The sequence below is a fragment of the Pinus tabuliformis genome, chromosome 3_1 (genome assembly GCF_031772625.1).
Source record: "Pinus tabuliformis cultivar Carrire ecotype Pingquan chromosome 3_1, CPIR1, whole genome shotgun sequence".
In the NCBI taxonomy this organism is placed as follows: domain Eukaryota; kingdom Viridiplantae; phylum Streptophyta; class Pinopsida; order Pinales; family Pinaceae; genus Pinus; species Pinus tabuliformis.
Genome location: NC_142301.1, coordinates 245,420,338 through 245,443,039, shown reverse-complemented (window position 1 = coordinate 245,443,039; position 22,702 = coordinate 245,420,338).

Below are 22,702 nucleotides of genomic sequence, written 5' to 3'. Positions count from 1 at the left end.
TTTGGCCATTGATTTGTGGTTTCTCTTGGTGTTTGTATATATAAGTACACATGTTCTGAATAGCAATGTACAATGCATGTGAAAATTTGTGTAGCACCTTTCGTTCTAATTTGAATGCTATTTTATTTTTCTAGATCTTATATAGAGGAAAATTTCTTATTTATAGGGCATTTAATAGTGGTTTCAAAGATGTAAAATATATAGCTCTGTTCTTTGAAGTTCCAGTTGGGTTTTTTCTTTAATGTCATTTATTTTATATTTTTTTACCTTTTCCTCCTTATGGGATTTAGGTACAACGGTTCAGAATGTTGTGTTTTGGCATTTTCAAAACATTTAGCGGCCACCATCTGCCGGCAACTTCGGTTGTCTATATGATAGTGTATAAATCTATAAAGCCAGATCACAGTCAGTAGCAAAGTGGATCAAGGGTCCTGTTCACTTGAATTCTCACAAAAGGATAGGAATAAAATGTAAATAAATATACTTACCAAGAGTTATGTAGGAGTAAAAAAGTAGCAAAGTGGATCAAGGGTCCTGTTCACTTGAATTCTCACAAAAGGGGATAGGAATAAAATGTAAATAAATATACTTTCCAAGAGTTATGTCGGAGTAAAAAAGTAAATGTGTAGACTTACTAGTGGTTACTACCCACCAGAATTTATGGAAGCCCTTGTGCCTAACTAAACAATTATTCAATTATCAACCAATATTATTTTAGTATTGACCAATGTGGATTATATTTTTTAATGCAATTTTCTAGAGCATAATTTATAACTTGACTGGCAGGGAATAAGCTGCCCTGCCACACTTGTTTAGCTATAATGTTGGTTTCTCTTTTAGATTTTTACTATCTTTAACATGGACTTTGTATTATTGATTTATGTTATTGAATGAGAATATGGTGCCATATGGAAATATAAATACATGTCTTAGATATCTTATTATTGATTTATGTTATTGAATGAGAATATGGTGCCCTATGGAAATATAAATACATGTCTTAGATATCTTTATAAGTTTTGTTGGAAACTAAACAAACACTGGGAGGGGAGAAGGTGGTGGGGGGCGAAACTTGGATTAGTGTTTGTGTTTTTTTCTTTTCCTTAACAATGATGAGCATAACTATATAGGTGCAACAATTAACGATGAAATCAAAAGCAAGCACAAAAGCAAACACATGTAGACACCAAATTTAAGTGAATTTAAGTGGAAACCCATAATGGGAGAAAACCATGAATTTTTTTTGACATTAATGTAAGCACCCACTCCTCTTTACATCAATGTTTGTAGGCAACAACCTACAAGAGGCCCCAACCTCTTTTTTTCTCAAGCTCCAACCTGTTGTAAGCACTAATTTCCTCTTCACACAAGCTCCAACCTATGGTTCTTTTCCAGGTCTCTACACGAAGGAGAAACCAATCCCCTGATAGATTGAGAAAACAAATATTTGTTTCACGGGCTTTCTTGGTTTTTAAATGATGGACATTTTCTTGTCTTGACATTGCTCCTCTTTTTCTTTTCAGTGGTTTATCTTTTCCGCTCCTCTTTCTTAATCAACTATGTTTTAGGCCTTTTGGATTTGGTAGATTTAGTTTAACAATTCAACCATTCTTCCTCTTTCTTTTTGTGTCTCTCTCACCACACAATTTTAAATAATCAGACTAGGGCTCTCTAAAATCAATTCAGTGGGTCTTCTAGAAAATCAACCAACACAACTTTCAAACTTCATGTTATATAATTTTTGCTCAACCTATTTGTATTCCCACACAACAGGATTGAATTGCTTTGGTCTACCTTTCATGCTTTTCATGGTCCAACCATTTGTTTCAAATTCTCTCAAAGACCAAATAATTTTAGCCAATTGAAATAATGCTGCTAATGAAAAGGAAAATTGATGACATTTTAGCATGGTGCAAAAATTAAGATTGTAGAGCGCTGTGCCTTCTAATAATCTCCCCCTTTGGCATTAATGACAACACTAATCATTGCTACCAATCATGGTACATGGAAACATGGAAACACTATTAACAACACTTTGGTGATTTGTTCATTCTCCCCCTTTGTTCTTGAGAAACACCTCAATCCGTATCATTGTTTGCTTATTCATTTGACTATTATACATTGCTCCCCTATGATTATCCTTGGCTTTTTCATGCTTCCCTTGTGATTGTACCTACCTATATTTAGATGCTCTTTTTGCATGAAATTAATGAAGAGAAAAATAAGTTACTACTCCCAATTTTTATTGTAGATATTGAAAGAGCTCTCTTGCCATAGGCTTGGTGAATATATCAGTTATTTGTTCTTTAGTTGATATGTATTCTAGCTTTACAATTTGGTCACTTACTTTATCTTTAAGGAAGTGATACTTTATGGGAATATGATTGGTCTTAGAATGAAGAACAAGATTCTTTGAGATGCTTATTGTACTTGTGTTATCACATTTAATAGGAATTGCTTCATTGGACGTTACCTTCATGTCTTGAACAATCAACTTCATCCATAATACTTGTGTGAAGTTCTCCAATCATAAACATTTCAAACTCATATTTCATTTCATCAACAAACCATTGGACTAGAGAATCTTTATTACTTCCAAAAATTATACCATAAACATACATAACCACAATCGAGAGTACCATGCTCATGATGGTTGTTTGAGACCATAGAGCACCTTCGTTATTTTGCATACTTCATCAGGATTATATGATAATTGGAAGCCTTCAAGTTGATCGATATATTCCTCTTCTTCAAGTTCACCATTAAGGAAAGAAGATTTGACATTCATCTGATATACTTTTAAGTATTTATGAATGGAAAATGCAACAAACATCCTAATTACTTATAGTGTTGCCAATGGAGCAAAAGTTTCTTCAAAGTCTAATCCCTCTACCTGCACAAAACCTTTGCATACCAACCTTGGTTTATTTATGATAATTTTTCCTTGTTCATTTAATTTGTTCTTGAAAACCCACTTTGCACCTATGATAATTTTATTTGATGGTCTTTGGGTCAATTCTCAAGTCTCATTCTTTTCTATTTGGTCTAATTCTTCATTCTTGGCATCTATCCAATGCTCATCTTTGTTTGCTTCAGAAAAATTCATGTGTGCAATCATGGACAACATGGATATTTGTCCTTGACTTGAAGTGTCAACAAGTTTTCTTCTTGTTTGGACCCCTACATCCTTGTTACCAATGAATTAACTTTCAAGATGGTTCTTTTGTACATACCTTGAAGGTGGCTTTGAATGAGTGTTTGTTGTCTCCAAATCTTCTCCAGTTACAAAGTTTTCAAGATGCTCTTCCTCTTCTTCGTTGATTGTTTGATGAGATGGATTGATAAACCCTATCTTCTTGCTCTTGGAAGGTAATTATTCGTCAACTTTGACATCTATACAATCAATTATTCTATGCCGTGTTTTATTATAGCATATGTACCCTTTGCTTTTCATTGAATATTCTAATAAAATTCCTTCATCTTCCCTAGCATCAAACTTACCCAAATTTTCATCATTATTTTTAATGTAACATTTGCTGCTAAACACTTCAAAATGTTTTATTCATGTAGGTTTTCCATGCCATAATTCATAGGCTGTTTTGTCATAGTAGGCCTAAGGTGTGCTTTGTTCAGAATGTGGATGGTTGTGTGTATAGCTTCTGCCCAATAGATCTATAGTATATTTCTCTCATGCATGATAGCCCTAGCCATTTGTTGCACTGATATGTTCTGCCTTTCAATTACTTCATTATGTTGTGGGGATTTTGCAATGGTATACTATCTCTTTATTCCATTTTAATCATAAAATTCCTTGAACTTGTTTTAGGTAAATTCTCCACCTTAGTATGAGTGAACACATTTTATTTCATAACTTCTCTAATTCTCTACTAGTGCTTTGAAGACTTCGAATTTCTCAAATGTATTTGATTTCTCTCTCAAGAAGGCTACCCACGTTGGCCTAGAAAAATCATCAATAATTAGCATGAAATAATGCTCACCTCCAGGTGCCTCTGTTCTAGAAGGTCTGCACAAATCCATATGTACTATTTGAAGGGACTTGCTGGTTGATAATTGGTCTTTAGTCTTGAAAGAAATTTGAGCTTGTTTCCCCATTTGACACGACTTGTAGATAGGATTTTATGGCTTTGTGATTTTGGGAAATTCTCTTATGCCTCCTTTTTTGTTGAGTTTTATTGATTCGAGAGGCTCATTCTACAACCCAGTATGATGTGTCACGCTGTTCGTCTGTCATTAAAGTTGAAATTTTGCTCATGTGGGCCAAAATAAATTTTAAAAAAAATATAAAAATAATAAAAAAAATTAAATAACTATACAAAACATTTAAATAATGTGGGCTCATAAAAAATCTCACACGTGAAGAAATTGGATCTCCAAAAAATCTAAAAATGAAAAAAAATTAAATAGGGATACAAAACATTTAAATAATGTGGGCTCATAAAAAATTTTGCATGTGAAGAAATTGGATCCCTCTTGGCTCATGTTAGATCCGTATTTAAGATGGATCTATGCTGGTGATATGGTCAAAGTTCAGGTGCCCAAGCCTTATATGCCACAACAATCACTTGTCTTGTTTGCCTAAATGACATTCCTCATTTTCTTCTTTAAGAACATATACACTGTTTGAGTTTCAGACTCCCTTAGTTTCAAACTCCCTTAGCCATTACCTTTCCTATTGCAGCTAATTTCATTTCACAATCTTGAGCCCTAAAAATGACATCGTACCCTTTATCTCATATTTGGCTCATGCTCAACAAGTTATGTTTCAGTGCATCTAAAAACATAATGTCTTGTGCTTTGCCTCTACCATTATTCAAGCTTATTATGCCTTTGCCCATTATCTTCCCTGGTGCATCATTGCCAAAGGTTTCCAGATTTGTTTTTGTTTAGAGACAAGAACTTAGTCTTATCACCGGTAATATATATGGAGCAATCATTGTCTACACACCATTGGTTGTTTTAGTTTTGAGCATATAGGACAAGGTCACATTTGTCCTCCTCTTCCATGTTTTTCATTTTCCACGATTTGGGTTACTTTTTCCCTTGCTTTTCCTGAGCTAGTGGTATAAAATTTATGAGTTTACATTCATATGCTTTATGTCCATAGTTATGACAATAGACACATTCAATGACATCAAAAAGGGGGGCAAATGGATTGCTATTCCTGCTTGTGTTTCTATTTGCATTTACAAGTTTGTTGTTGCTTTCATTTCTTCTTTGATTTCTTATTTGGTTTCTTCCAACATATGCTTAAAAATCCATAGAATAAATCTCTATACTTGGGAAGAGTTGGTGCTTGTGAGTATCATCTCTTGGACATTTGATAATTTTGTCTTTTGAAAAAATAGGACCTTTGATAATTTATTGCCTTATTATCAAACTTTTTTGTCTATTGCTCTGTGTTGTTACTATGTGGTTATTGAGATGTATTTTTACCTTGTTGTTGCTTAGTGTTGCTGTCACTTTGCTTGTCCTCAAATGTTGATTGCTGTAATTACATTGAATTATGTAGTCATTACCTTCTGTAAGTGCTTTGATGAAATTGATGGGTTTTTTATCTTCAAATTTATTCTTACTAGTTTCTCCTTCATAACCCAGGCCAATTTTCATGAGAGGATATCTTTGAGCATTCATAATTTCATCCAACTTCTCAGATCCTTTAATGTTCTTAAGATTCATATTTAATTCAACCAACGTTTTTTCTAACTTCTTTCTAAGAGAAACTACCTCTTATTCCAATTTTTCACATTATTTGTTTTTCTCTTTTAATTGTTGTAATAGGATATCTTCAACCTTTTTAGCCTCTTCCAATTCAACCTTTAATATGAGAAGTTCTTCTAACTTAGGTTCTTCTTTAACATACTTAATCAATATTTCCTTTTGTTTCTTGTTCTTTTGCTTAAGCCTGTCAATTTATTCTAGAGCACTGATTAGTTCTCCTTCTAGATCAACTTCACCCTATTCTTCTTCACTTAGTTCACACTCATTATGATCTTCATTTTGAGATTCTAGGGCCATAAGCATAAATTCACTAATTCCTTCTTCATTAGAAGATTCATTTGTGTATTTAGAGGAGCTACTATCTTCTTGGGTATAAAAGATTTTCTTTTTAAACCTTCTCTCATTTTTTAGTTTGTTATAATTCTTTTTTTTTTTTACCTTTTTACTTTTTCTCTTCCTTTTTGAATGGACATTTTGAAGCATAATGGCCTACTCTTCCAAAATTAAAGCATTAAAAGGAAGTTTTCCTTTGTACTTACTAGTTCCTTTCTCTAGTCTTCTTAAAAATTTATCCTCTTCTTCATTTGAGCATGAACTTGAACATTCTTGGTATTCTGTAGATTTCCTATCTACCTTAAAATCTGCTTCTCTTGATGTAGACTTTCCCTCTGTGGTTTTCATTTCATATGATGTTGGTGATCCAAGCAATTTATCCATTGCTAGAGTTACAATATTAGACATTTCTTCAATCGCTGATACTTTAGGATTAAACTTGACAGGAAGAGACCTCAACACTTTTTGGATTGTGGTGGATTCCTTAATGGTTTCATCAAGACCCTTCATAACATTTACATAGCTCGAAGAAAGAATTTTGCTATATCTTCATCATCACTCATTCTCAAAGACTCAAACTACATTATGTAAACTTGTAATTTAACAAATTTCACTTTACCATCACCTTCATGAATGTTTCTTAATTTATCCCACATTTCCTTTGCAGTCTTACAATGCATTACTTTTACAAATTTTGATTCTAACCCACTAAGGATATCATTCATAGCTTTCACATTGAAGGAAAATTCAAGTTTATCATCTTTACCAACAACGACAAATGTTTTTTCATAACCATGCTCTATTGCACCCCAAACATCTACTCTAAGGGACATTAAATATGTCCCCATTTTGACTTTCCAAAAGGTATATTTAGTTCCATTAAACAAAGGAGATTTGTTCATAGAACACCCTTTGTCACTAGCCATATCTATGGATTATCTTCCTTCCAGCTATTAGGCTGATGCAAAAGGAACCTATTTTGATAACAATTGTTGGAAACTACCCAAATACTAGGGGGTGAATCAATATTTAACAAATTTAACAATATTATAATTTCTTCTTTAACAATGACCAAAGCTATATAGGTGTTCAACAATTTATCATGAAATCAAAAGCAAGCACAAAAGCAATGCATGTAGACATCATATATAAGTGGAAACCCCTAAAGGGAGAACCACATGTTTTTGTTTTGATATAAATACAAGCACCCATTCATCTTTACATTAACATTTGTAGGCATCAACCTACAAGAGGCTCCAACCTCTCTTTTTCGCAAGCTACAACTCATTGGAAGCACCAACTACCTCTTCACACAGGGTCCAACTTCTTGTCCTTTTTTAAGTCTCTGCTTGAATGAGACACAAATCCCTTGATAATTTGAAAAAGCAAATGTTTGTTTCATTGGATTTCTAGGTTTTTAAATGATTACTTTTTCTTGTCTTTAACACTGCTCCTCTTTAATCTCACCGCTCCTATTTAATCTTTAGTTGTTTATCTTTTCTTCTCTTCTTTCTTAATCAACTCCAATTCAAGCTTTTTGAATTTGGTGGATTTAGTTTAACAGTTCAATAGCTCTTCCTCTTTCTTTTTGTGTCTCTCTAACCAGGCAATTTTAAATAATCAGAGAAGGCCTCTCAAAAATCAATTCAACACGCCTTATAGAAAATCCACTGAAACGACTTTCAGATTCATTTTATATAATTTTTGCTCAGTATGATTGTATTCCCATGCAACATGATTAAATCGGTATGGTTTGTCTTTCATGCTTCTCGTAGTCCGCTTGTTCGTTTCGAATTCTCTCCAAGGCCCAATAACTGTAGCCAATTGAATAGTGTTGCTAATTAGAATCAGAATCAACCACATTTTAGCATGGTGCCAAAATTAAGATTGCAGAGCAGCGTGTCTATAAGCTTAGTCATGCGTCACTAGGGGATTTTCTATCACAGATGAGTATTATTATAATCAAGACAATAGATCAGTGCTTAGTGTTCATGCCCTTTAAGATATGCTTCAACACTGTAATCATCCCGAAGCGTTGTTTAAATGGTTCAAAGGCCCAAAGTCCTAGTCATAAGCCCTTTATCAATAACACATAAAAATGTTACCAAACATGGTCCTGACGCTCTTCTTGATGTCTTGATGGATCGTTGGTTGATAATGATATCTTTGTTTCTCTCTCCTGTCAACCTCAGTCTTGGCCTGCTACAAACCTCGACCCTTTACATATACACCTTCCATTGGACCTTTGAAGTGACACATGAAACTTTAGGTTTGCTGACAAAGAAGTTTTTGTCTCAACCTTCATCTCTCGGTCTCGACCCTTTTATCGTTTTCCACTTCCAAGATTTCTGAGTGAGATGATGTCATCCCTACGTCACTTGGCTACCACGTGTCACTTTGTGAGTGGTCCATGTGTTTTCCATATTTGACCCACTTGGCCACCTGATAATGTTGAATCTGCATGCCATGTGTCATTGTTATGGATTATCACGTGTCATGCGGACTTCATCATGCCACGTCCCTCCTTTTTCTTTCTTTCTTAAATCCTGTAGCTATTATTATATCATAATTATATAGATATATGATAGGTTAGGTGAAATTTACACACAAAAGATGGAATTATTACCTTTTCATATCTAAGTGAACTTTATTGAAGAGTTATCAATCCAAATAACTCTCTTACAAATTTATTAGCAAGAAGTGTATCTAAGTCATTTGTTATTTGTAAAAAAAAAGCATGATTAATCCCTTAAATCCAGTACATGTGATGTCCTTCTCATAAGTTGGGGGAAGTACATCTCAACTTCATCAATTAGTAGGTATGAGAGGATTGATGTCAGATCCAAAGACAAATCATCGATCTACCCATTCGAAGGAATTTGCGGCGAAGGGCTCTCTTTAATGAAATATGTTATTTCTTGTTATGGGTCTCGTAAACGAGTTGTGGATATTGCTGTATGAACAAGAAAATGCTAGATAACATACTTCCCCATATTTTGGGTTGCTTGGCAAGATCAGCCGCTCGAGATTCTTGAATCAAAAGAAAGTAAAACACAATTATTCCCTTTTTCCTCTTTTGAAGGAAAAGAATTTGGTTACAGAAGGAAGGAATGAACTAGCTTTCTTTGTAAATTCCATTGGTCTGGGAGGATATGAACCAACTGGATATAGTGAAACGTGCTTCATCAATGGTTTATGCTTCTGAGTCATCTACATGGATCTCTTCCTTTAGCTTTTGGTCACCTATGTGCCACATCATTTTTGTCAGCCAATGATCTTTCACCATGTGTCATTCACTTGTAGCTATGCCCTGTCATCAATACGGAAGAAAAGGGTCCTGGGACTTGTGTTTTTCACCCATTCCATTTGTTAAATTGAAAATGCCCACGACTAGATTTGTATTTTAAATGCCTTTGATCTGAAAAACTGTATCTCTTGGTAACCGTGGCATAATGCGATGATGGGAAGAGGTTGGGGCGACATACATGTGGCTGTTGATCGTTTGTTCAAAGGATGAATGGATGACGTAGATTAAAATGCGGACCCCCCCTGGGTGCTTGAAGGTTAACAAGTTAGGGGCGGGTCTGCTATTTGTGGTGCAGTGGAATTTAAACCTCATTCCTTCTTCGAACTGCGCCAAAGTTTGCGTGGATGTGATGTTCATTATATGAATGGGTGTCTGTGATTAAAACACAAGACTTGGGTGCTTGAAAGTTAACAAAAAGGGGGGTACACTATTTGACTATATGCAGAACCAAAAGCCCTTGGAAACCCTGCGCTATTCAGTAGATGACTATGCAGGGTAAGTTAGAGTAAAAAGAAGACATACTAGGTTTGATCTTGGTCCAACTAAAAGTCTAGTATAATTCAATTTTGAAATGTTATTTCTTGAAGAAAATATATGTGATTGAGTTGGTTGTTCATCATTAAATATTTCTAAAAATGAAAATATTTCAATTCCTAAAACTAAATATTATGAAAAATTTCCTAAAGTTGAAATGCTTGTAAAAAACCCCTTTGAAATTCTTGTAAAAGAAGAAAATAATTTGTCTAGTGATACTAAAGCATCTCCATTCTTTATTTCAAAATTTCATACTCAAAAACCAATTCCCCTTCCGCCAAAAATTTAGTTCTAAAATATATTATGGTTGGAGTAGCAAGGAGAAGACGAGGGGGAGGAGCTTAGCATCCATCGATTCCACTTTATATAGGAAATCCTTAGATAAATGCTAGGTTTGGATCGATTGTATTCCTACAAAACATACATGATATACTTCAGAATTATCTAAAAGTACTTCCAAAATTTAACAAGGAGAGTAAACTAGAAAATCAAGATCATTGTTTTTTTTCCAAGATTGTTAAGATAATTTAGTTATTGAAAATGGGGTAGTGAGTCTACTTTAGAATTCAATAAAATATTTAGCAAACTCTACAACATAATTCTTGTTGACAATAGACCGTCTCCTGCAACAATTAAAGTAACTTACAGAGTGAATTGGAGAGGGAGTGCATTGCTTTAGGCAGGCTTAGAGGATTGAAAATTTGTTCAACCATGGATGACAGAGACAAATGTGTAAAAATGAAAACTCGCTGCGAAAATTGGTGCCCACGCGCTCCACTGAAATAGTTTAAGAGGAAGTGTGTGTAAAAATATAGCTACTAACAGCCCAAAGATCATCAATACCGAATATTTCACATTCAGAACTTAATATGATAGATGACATACCTTGATTAACAGCGGAAGATGTAATGGCTGCCATCTCTCTGATCTGACTCCTGACTGTTCCTCTTCTTCAGAATTCGGTTTCTCTCCTCTTGCCCACACTTCCTTTATGTGCTTCTTGATGGAGAAGAATGCAACTCTTGTGTGTGGGAGAGAGAGGACCCAATCCTTTATATATATTTTACTCTTAATCTGGTACGTCCATCATATACCAATTCAACGCTTAAGATCTGATGCTTTAATGCTTTAATGCTTTAGATCGGGTCACATTAAGATTAGAAACTGCTTTAACGTTAAAAAGCAATGAGCCTTTTGCTGTTTCTAATAGCAGTTTTCTAACATTCTCCCACTTGACCCGACTATTCATAATATTAAGTGTTGAACATCATACTATGATAAATTGCTGAGAGTTATGGCGGTTGTGCACTATTAATTCAATGCATTCCCTTCCATATACTACAATACCAGCAATCCATCAATTCATACTCATAATTTATATAAAACAACATAATGGTCCACATAATGTCTTATATCATAATGATTAAACATAATATCTTTATAAGACTCTTTCTTGTTTTAAAATTACATAAAATACGTACTACTTCATTAAAACAAGAGACACATAATTGTATATCAGAAACACATAAAAGAGCTCAGAATGTCACACATCAATTATCATTAATACAGCCAAGACCCATTCTTTGAACATGTTCCTTAAATTGTCTTGGTTGTAACCCTTTCGTCAAAGGGTCTGTAATCATAAGTTCTGTCCTGATGTGCATGATTGACATTCTTTGTTTCTGATACTGCTGCAGAGTTATCACAATAAATTTTCAGCGGCTTGCTAATGGTGTCGACAACCGCAAGTCCTGAAATAAAGTTCCGCAACCATAATGCATGAATTGTGGCTTCAAAACATGCCACAAATTCTGCCTCCATAGTGGATGATGAAGCAACGATAGTCTGTTTCGCACTTTTTCATGATATGGCACCTTGAGCAAACATAAACAGGTAGCCAAAAGTCGATTTTCTAGTATCGATGCATCCAGCAAAATCTGAATCGCTATATCCAATCACTTCCGATTCATTGGATGAGCATGTAATCTTTCGTTGAGAGAAATTCCTTAGTCTCATGCAATATACTTAAATTATTTGCAGCAAGCAAGACGTCATCAACATAAAGGACCAGATAAATAAACTTGCTCCCACTGATCTTTCGGTATATACAGTGATCAACCGTATTTTCCTTAAAACCAAAAGATGTAATAATGGTATTGAACTTAATATACCACTGCCGGGATGCTTGTTTAAGCCCATATATTGACTTCTTAAGTTTACACACCAATTGTTCTTTACTTTCTACAGCATGTGAAAACGAAACTGGATCCTTATTGATTCCAATATCATAATCTGATTCTTGCATATAAACCACATAATCATTAGAAATAGCTGACCTACGATTTCTTTGAGGTCTTCTTAATGCTACTTGTTGTGGTTCATGCATATCAGCATTATGTAAGTCATTTCCTTCAGGAAGTACTGCTTCATTTTATATGTTGTTCATTATCATCATGCTGTTATACAATAGCTGGAACAACATTTGGAGTAATAGTAGATGGAGGAACTATTCTAGGTAATGTAACATTTACCCTTGTTTCTTTATTTCTACTATTTCTCTTCTAGTACTCCCACTGACTTCACCATTCTCAATGAATCTTGCATTACCAGTTTCTACATCTTCATTTACAAACGTCTCAAGGACATTCACAGATTGAGATTTTTCATGAAGCAAATAGACATAACCATAACGGGAAAATCGTCAATAAAAGTGATGAAATGCTTTTCTCCATTAAAGGCTGGAGTGTCCATAGGTCCGCAAATATCAGTGTGTATTAGTTCAAGAAGCTGGCTGCTTCTAGTGGCTCCTTTCTTATTATGTTATTATGTTTGGTTTGTTTACCTTTAATACAATCCTTTAATGTTTGGTTTGTTTACCTTTGGTATGTTTGGTTATTATGTTTGGTTTGTTTACCAGCTTTATTACTCACAACACTTACTGAGTGATTCACTTGATTTTTCAAACGTCCTTCTTCCTGAACAAGTCTACTGGCCAATTCATTAACATTCCACTTATCCTTTATCGTGTTATAGTTAATCTGAAAAGGTCCATATTCAGAAGGTAGCGAGTTCAGGATGAACTGGACAAGAAAAGAATCCTCTACTGTAAGTCCCAGGGAGTTTAACCTTGCTGCAAGATTAGTCATCTCTATAATGTGCTCTTGCATAGCTCGCGACCCATCAAACTTCATGGTCGTGAGTTCTGCCATAAGAGTATCAGCGAGTGACTTATCAGCTGAACGAAAACGCTCTTCCACAGACTGCATATATTCCTTAGCACTTTCTGTTTGTGGAATTGTTGACTTGATGTTGTTAGCAATAGTCATCTTAATAAACATAAGGCTCAATCTGTTACTGCGTTCCCATGCTTTATGGTGTGATTTTTCTGCCTCAGTACTATCTCTTGTAAGAGCAGCAGGCTTATCTCCACAAGGAGTGCCAAGTCAAGATCCTGTATACCTAAATGGAAATTGACTTGTTCTTTCCATTCAGAAAAATTAACACCAGTGAACAATGTAACAGATGAAGCATGTGTATTCATGGTAACTTCTGCAAAATAAAAATTGAAATATCTATAAGCTCATAACTAACGCGATTCAGATGTAGACATAATAGTATAATATAGCACTCCTTTGGGTAGATACTATCTTATACTTAACATAATTAAATACCAAACCATAAGTAGGTAATAAATATATTCAATTAAATAGAATTGACATCTTTGGATGATCAATTTATTTAATCAAAATATCTATCAAACCTCATCATGTCAACTAGTTATAGAACAAGACTTTCCTTTGGGTAAGTTCTCAGGTTCTATCATTAGTGACGCCAGTTCTTAATTGGTATTATTATAACTGGCAATTTCTATCAATAATCATTATGTCACTTATGCACTAAATGATTATTCTGATTTTGACCACTTTGGTGATTAACAAAATCATAAATCTTATGTGCATAAAGCAAAACAACATTCTGATTTTGACCACTTTGGTGATTAACAAAATCATAAATCTTATGTGCATAAAGCAAAACAACATTCTGATTTTGACCACTTTGGTGATTAACAAAATCATAAATCTCATGTGCATAAATAATTTATAACACATACCTTATGCAAAACAATCAGTCATAGAGCAATTACTTTTATGCCCAAATTTCAAACGATTATTTTGTACCAATAAACTTTAACCGTGCAAAGCCAAAACAGTAAATGATGCACGAAACTTAACCCAATTGAAACCCCTTTATTTCATACTTCAAATATTCAGATCATGCATTTCTAAAAACTTACGCTTACCATTAATTCTTTTTGGCATTGAAACCATTCATGCACAGACAATTAAAGAATGCACACTTTCAGATATTTGTCCCTGCTACGCGTCACATTATTTTTCCCTTCATTAATTTGTAAACACTGCAAAACTATAATGCAAGCATACACTTTCGTGTAAAGTCAACGTTTCATCATCAAAACTCTTCAAATATTTAATCCTTCATGATCAAAATAAATGTGTCAATAATTTCAATCTGGATTGAAGGGAAGACGCCCATATGAATAGTAACAAGGAATTCAAACCAGATATCTCTGTCCTAAACATTTCTGTCCTAAACATCCTTTTAAACATGTATTGCAAAGCGGAAGCATAGATGATGCATGCAATGTGTTTGACAAAGTTCCGCAACGAAATGTAGTGTCATGGACTACGCTGATTGCTTCAAAGGTCATGAAATACGATTTGCATGGACCACATTCAGAGCACAGAGGTGAAATCATTAACAACTTAGCAAATTGTTTGACAAAATGCCTAAGAGAATTGCTTGGTTTAATGTTACACGGAGGCTTTGAAGCTTTTCATATAAATGCAACAAGAAATCACGAAGCCGGGTTTACATATGGAAAACGTGGAAGCATAGAGTAGGCTAACCAAATCATCTGCTAAAATGTTTGAGCCAGAAATTTCAAACATCAATCGAAACTGTAACTTTCCGGTACAGATTCATGGGTGCACAAAATGTCAAACGCGTAAATAGAACGGAATCGAGCCTGCGTAGACTTTATATATAATTTGATGGACTCCATAAATTTAAAAGCTCTGCAAGAAATGTCAAGAGCGTGTATCGGACAAAGTCCAGCCACCCAGCAAACCCGTGTACACTTTGACATCTATTTGTCGTTTGCGGATGCAACCCAAAATATTTGATGAACAGGGGCGAGGACGAGGTCAACTTAATGGGGCTGTAACCACTTTCAGTCTCCAATTCAATTAAATCTATTAACAAAGCATCCATTCAAAGGTATTATGGCGTAATGCCCACTATAAATTCAGGTTTCCCGAAAGGCGAGTCTTCACACACACACGACTTTATAAATTATAAAAATTGGTAGATCTTTGCGCACCAAGAGCCCTGTAACTTTTAAAGATCACAGGGCTTCTCCACAATAGAATAATCTTCTAAAATGATCGGTTCAGATCAAATTATGGCAGCGCAGGTTATGAAACAAAATTGGATGACGTATTCAGTTTATGATCTCCTTACAGGTTACCGAAACCCCCACGATTACCTTGAGCGAAGCAAGTTAAAATGCAGAGAATTGTTTCGAGCTAAACTCGGGGTTAGATTAATTTTTAAGTGTTCAAGTATGTGAAGAACATAGAGAAAGCATCCTCACCCCCACAGTTTCCCGAAGGCTCACATGAGTAAAGCACAGAACAGATCAATTGCAATCATAGGAAATATTCAGTTACTGATTGTGGCTCTGATACCAAATGTAAAAATATAGCTACTAACAGCCCAAAGATCATCAATATCGAATATTTCACATTCAGAACTTAATATGATAGATGACATACCTTGATTAACAGCGGAAGATGTAATGGCTGCCATCTCTCTGATCTGACTCCTGACTGTTCCTCTTCTTCAGAATTCGGTTTCTCTCCTCTTGCCCACACTTCCTTTATGTGCTTCTTGATGGAGAAGAATGCAACTCTTGTGTGTGGGAGAGAGAGGACCCAATCCTTTATATATATTTTACTCTTAATCTGGTACGTCCATCATATACCAATTCAACGCTTAAGATCTGATGCTTTAATGCTTTAATGCTTTAGATTGGGTCACATTAAGATTAGAAACTGCTTTAACGTTAAAAAGCAATGAGCCTTTTGCTGTTTCTAATAGCAGTTTTCTAACAGTGTGAACAAACTGTCAAATAATATGATGGTCCATATAAAATGCGGACCCCCCAGTTGTTCGACGTTTAATGGGGAGAGAGGGGAGGAGGTCGGTCTGAGATCCGCTATGAAACCGCCCCTTCAAGATTGATGGTGGGGATGAAATGCGCAACTCCGCCCACCCGCCACCTTTCTCCTTTCCAAATCGTTGAGAGGGGGTATCGCATTACACCGCCATCTTTCTCCTTTCAAAATCGCTAAGAAGGGCGTCCTACATTACGCTGTTTCAAACAAGTTTTAAAATTGATTTAATTTTTAGGTTTAAAAAGTATATTGCATTTTTGCTTTTTTTTTTTTCAATTAATGGGAAAACCTATCATAATTTAATTGTCAAATCAATAGTGGGGAAACCATCACTGGTTGCAATTTGCTAATGGAGGTCGACTCATAACTGTTATTTAGGGAAAACCACACCACATGTAATTACCGGCTAGTGGTTTACAAGGGGAAGGCTTTCACTCTTGCTAGATGCCTTTGTGTCTTAGGCCGTTAACCTATTTCCTTCCTTCTGAGAAAGACGAGATCTTAACCAAGCATAAGAACTTTTAGGGCATACTCCTATTTGCATTGTATTATTATAAAGTGTAATATAAAATTAAAGTTCTATTCTATATTGTTGCTGAAGGCTTCTTATTTCAACTTAAGGTGGATGAGGATCTGTTGACTTTTTATTTTATTTTTTCAATTGACGACCTATATTTATTAGAGAAGGGAATATGATCAACATATGTTTAGTCTGAATGCTTATCAAGGACTGTAGTGTGTTACAGAGTTTGTTAGGTTTCATTGACTTTTAATAAATTTAAAAAATTAGATTTGTGCCAAGTGGCTCCCCGCCCACCAATTTCCTAGGGATTTGAGATTATTCCAATTCTAATAAGTTCCTCCATGATAAGTTCCTCATTATTATTTATAACATTCATTTATATATAAGAAAATTTTATTTAGAAAAATGGTCCATTTTACAATAAGATGTGTAATTCTTTTTTTTCTCAAGTTAAAGTTGACCCATAACCTTTTTATACATGGTTAATCAGGTAAATGTGTGCATTAGTAAGGCATTCTTTGTGTTGCAATAGTTTTTTTTTTGCTATATTTATGAAGCCTTCAGCTATATCAACCACATTAATATTTTTAATGTGATTGTACTAACTATATAATATTAATTTTTCTTAAAAAAATGTTAATTAATTTAACCTAAAGCGCTCCAATTATTCAACATAACACTGGAAGTTATTCATGTAGAAATAAAAAGGAATGAAGGAGGATCTTAAAAGGTGAGAGATTGGAAATATTTTTTTAATCAGTCTAGAAGGTGAAAATAATAAAGCTCTTGAGACCTTTATCTAAAGATTATAATTTTCAATAAATTGTAGTATGTTCTTTCTGGTGTGATTTTTCTACATTCCAAAATATTTTAATCTTATATCTATCTATTGTTTGAATTAAATTAGCACAATCAGGAAAATGTACAATCCATCCCTAATAAAGGAATAATCTCGGTTAATTTAAGATGAAAAAAATTGTGTAAAAACAACTTGTTTTGAACACACTTCTTTTTACTGAAATTGATGTAGTATAAGTTTGAACATTGAGAGGGATTTATATTGGTGACCCATGGATTATTAATTGCTAAGGGCATCTTCATCTCAAAGTTATGACGGTGAATTCATTTATTAAAGTGCTTAGATAGCTGAACTTTGTCTTCCTTTATTTGTTGTCATTCTTATTAATTTTTGAACCTGCCAATGTTGATGACTTGGCCTTGGTGAATGGTTGAAGGAGAGATGTTCATAGCAAGAGGGAATGAACACAATTTTCCCAATCACAAATATTTTAAAATGGTTCATAAAATTTTATGTCCTTGGCACTGATTCCTCTACATCTTGGGAATTGTCTCAAGAGATCCAAAAAGTTCTTTGTGAAGGATTGGCTCAGGATCAGGCGTTGTCTTATTTTCTCTTTAAGTGAAAATTATGTGTTATCATTGAAACTTGAATTTGAAACTACAAAGACATTTTTTTAATATGAAGTTTTAATATTAGGGCTTGATGTGGTAAGTAAAATGAATTTTATAGCAATTCCAAGAACTTGTAATAAAAAAGTTTATGCTTTAGCTATATCAACAAGGTTTGATCTAATCATTTTTTCCTTATTAACATTAGAAAGTTTTTGAAGATCATCAACAAATTAGAAGATTCCTGGAAACCATACATGAATTTTCTTCTATAAATATAGATGTAAATGGTGAGATAAAAAAGGATGAAAACTAGAATAGTAGATCAAAAGAATTGAACATATTGGTGAACATCAAGTAGACCATTCAGAAACAATTTGTTAACTCTTGAACCTAGCACTTAACATTATTTCCTAGTAGATAAATACTGATCTATTGAATAAAATCATAACTAGGTTCCATTATGAGCCTTGAAACCATTCTATGGAAGAGAATGATGCTGAGGCATCTCTAGAGGAAAAAATATCCTTATCACCTTAGGCCGTAAGCTAGCTCTTGGGCCAGGGGGGTGTTGGAGAATACAATAGGGAAACTATTAATTCAATTTCTCCTTAATATTAATAATTTATTGTGAACTTTACTTTATCTTCTTATGTTTCTTTATTAGATCTTCTCACCAAACAATTATCAAGAACAAAAACAATAAAGATAATGGACACAAATTAGGCTCCAAGCCAAGGAAAAACCTCTCCAATGGGAAAACCCAAAAAAATATCTTCTCTCCTTATATAATCTGCTTCAAATGAGAAAACCAAGACCTAAACTCCAAGACCAAGACCTCCTCCTAGCACCAAGTCATCCCTCTAAGAAACCCTTCCAATTAGGTCGAAAACTAAGTCAATAAGAGTCAAACCCTTCTAGAGCTACACCAAACTTAGAATTTCGGCCCCAACTACTATATTCCGGACCCACAATAGGTCTGCAACTTTAACCCCTGCAACAACTCAGTATCTTCGCACATGTGAGATAAATTAGGGCAAAACCTTGACCAAAAACTCAATTGTTCTTACTTCTAGCTCCAACTTCTTTTCTCCTTGCCTTTCTCGACTTCTTCCTTGAATTTTGCACTTCAGATCAAAATTCTTGATTGCAGATCGAATTGGTTTCTAAATGAGGTTAAGAAAATTCTATTTATACTCATCTTTGGAGGTTGAATAACCCTCTCTGGGCTTACTTATCTCTGGTAGGGCCAACTTGTGTTAGGAGGCTTATTTTGACTTTCTTGACTCAAAATAATTTTTTTTCTTGATACATCTTGCCCAAATGGGTCTTATATACATGGCATTGACTCTCTTAACTCATGAAAATAATTATTATGATATGAAAATCCCTAGGAGCATGAATAACATGCTTTACCTAGAAGCCAAATCAAAAGAAGCATGGAACCCATGCTTTAAAAATAATATTTTTCTTTCTTCTTTTTCTTGTTACATAAGATATAAATATTGACATGAGTACACTGAAATTATGAAGACTAAAACTAGTTACATTTTCCAATGTTCCCTCTTAACTAGGGAGGTATTCATAATTGTACAACCAGTATAAGGTTATTCTCAAAACAAAGAGTTCTCATAAGAAGAGTCATATTGGTAAGCCATCTTAAAGCATCAAAATCATGATCAACGTTGTCAACATAGTAAGACATTAACTTGACAAGCTATTTCTTATACAAGAACATAATGCCATCAACCTTTCACATCACTTTCCTTTAGTCATCATCAATTAAGGAATTTTATTGAGCTTATCATTGCTCCCTCTAAATATGAGATTTATCTTTGTTGATGATTATCAGGTTATCTTCTTATACTGCTACCTTTCAATCTCAAGATGATGATATAGACATCTTGATTTCATAATCTTTTAAGGATTACCAAAACCAAACACTCAATCCATATGTTCTTTGAATTGAGTTTACTACCAACAGTTGAACTTGCCTCAACTGTTATCATGCATTCCTGCAATATCCTTTCAGGTAGCAAAACAATATGTTAATCAGATAACCAATATCAAAATATTAATATTAGACTTACCTTATCATGATGGCCCCTTTCATCAAGGTATTTTATTCTTTGAGATCAACATCCTTTCACATGATCCTTCTCCATATTGTACAAGAATCAGAGTGCCCATGGACTGAGCTTGATTACCAAGCTACAATATCTTCCTTGGAGTTGTCATTGTTAACTCCCTTTTCTTTCTTCCGGAGACTATGCTTGATGTTGATCAATATTGTTGTATTTATACCATCCATTCCAAAGCATGTAAAATTCTTCTTTCGATCATCATACAATCATATGGTAGACTTATCAAGCACACTTTTATATTCAACTCTTTCTACAAGATTCTTGTAGATATGAACCTTACCCTAGAAGAGAGTTACTTTAAAAATATGCATACCTTTTCTTTTCATATAATCATCTAGCCATCCCTTCTTGAATGAGCTTTCTTCTTTTACTTGATGAAGATAAGTTTCTTCTCCAAGAAATACTTTCATTATGCCTTTCATACTATAATTTTGTCCATTTGCATTCCTTCATCCTTTAAGAGTATTGTTTCTACACTAGATGGTATATATACCAATCATAATGCTGCTTCCAAGAATCTTACAAAATGATGATTCTTATAGGATCTTGATGATCCCTCTTTGCAAAATGACTTCCTCTAACATGATGTTAGAAAATGCTTGGATGAACAATAATATGCAATATGGTTCCAATCTTCTCATTCTTTTTAAACTAGATGATCTTTCCCAAATCAAATTAAACAAGTAGATTCTAATTTTTCTACTATCATGTGCTTCTATCTATGATGCCATGCTTTTACAAAAATCAAGACTTTTACTAGAGAATGCAACTATGCATGCTATTCTACTTTCTACTTAATAAAAGAAAGACAAATTTCATAAGGAACCTGATAGTGATGAAGCTTCCTTCAATAGTAAATATCCTTAGGATCTTCTCCTTTCGGCTTCTTCTCAGGTTCTCCCTTTTCTTCAACTATGTGAGCTTCACTTCTTTCCTTTCTTTTGTTATCTTTCTTGTTTGGACAATCCCTCTTAAAGTGTCCATACTCATTGCATCCATAGCATTGAATCTTGGACATATATGGCTTCTTCTTGGACTTTCCAAACTTCCCTTTCTTCAGCTTCTTGGTCCTAGCAATAAAGGCTTGAGACCTTTCATTTGATTCAGTGTCATCCTTTACCTTGATACTAGATTCTTCCAAGATACATTGAGCCCATAACTCATCAAAATGTGTTGTATCTTTCTTTGAGTAGATGCTGGTTGTAAAACTACTCCAATCAGGTGGAAAAACATTTAGCACACAAATAGTCATTACATAGTTAGAAATAGTCTCTCCAAGCCCTTGTAGTTAGTCTCTTGTTTGTGAGACCTTCATCATATAGGTGGCCATGTCCTCATCTTTTGATTTCCTTTTTCTATATAGTTGATTCCTCAAGGAAATTTTTTGACGTGATGTACTTATATATTACAACTTTACCAGCTTATCATACATAGCCTTAGATGTATTCAAATAAAAAATAAAGGGAACAATATGAACTTTATTGGATTCTACAAGGATCCATTATGCCCTTACTTCTCCCTTCTTGTACTCCATGACTTCATTTTCAGTGCGTGCTAAGTCAATCCTCTTTTTCCATGTTAGGAAGTTTGCTAATCCAACAATATTGTTGATTTCCTTACATAATTTAGCCATATGATATGTAGATTGAGACATAAAAGACAATATAATTCTTACTTTTCTAACCAATATTCCGCCTTTTTGATGACGTATCGAACTATCTTGATGTTTTCAAGACCTATAAGGAGACTTCAAGAGATGCCCTAGAATGATGACTTCTATGATGCCTTTGATAATGATAATCCCAAGACTCCTTGCTGCTTCCTTATTCTTCAAGATGATGCACTAGAGAGTCTTCAATAAATACGCATCCTTCCTTCCTACAATGAGATTTTGATGATGAGGTCTTCTTCACTGAAAGCTTGATATAGTAACCCTCCTTCTAGATCAATGGGTATTTTTCTTCTTTCCTTGTGTCCTTCTGCAAATGATTCCTTTTGACAAAAAAACCCTTCAAGATGATCCTTCAGTTGCCTTTTCTTGTTCACCTTTGCTCTCATACCATGTTGGAGAATACAATAGGGTAACTATTAATTTGTTTTCTCCTTAACTGTTATAGACATATTTGGGCACTGCAACCCCAATCACATATGTCCATAAACCAAGGGCTTCTAAACCCCTAAAAGTGTTGTTTCATACCCTAAAGGAACAAGGTCAACTAATTACATAATTTCCCAGAAGTTCTCCCTGAAAAACTGCTCAGAACTGGTCAAAACTAGACCATATAGACTGCTCCATGCTGAGGGTGCGATGCATCTCACCTGTCACATGCAAAGGGTGTGATGCATACTGAAAATCCCTTCTGTAGGGTGTGATGAGCGAGAGCAAACAAATGGCAGAGGTAGTTTGCTAGGTGGAAACCCATAGAATCTTCTAGAAACTGCACATTTGACACTT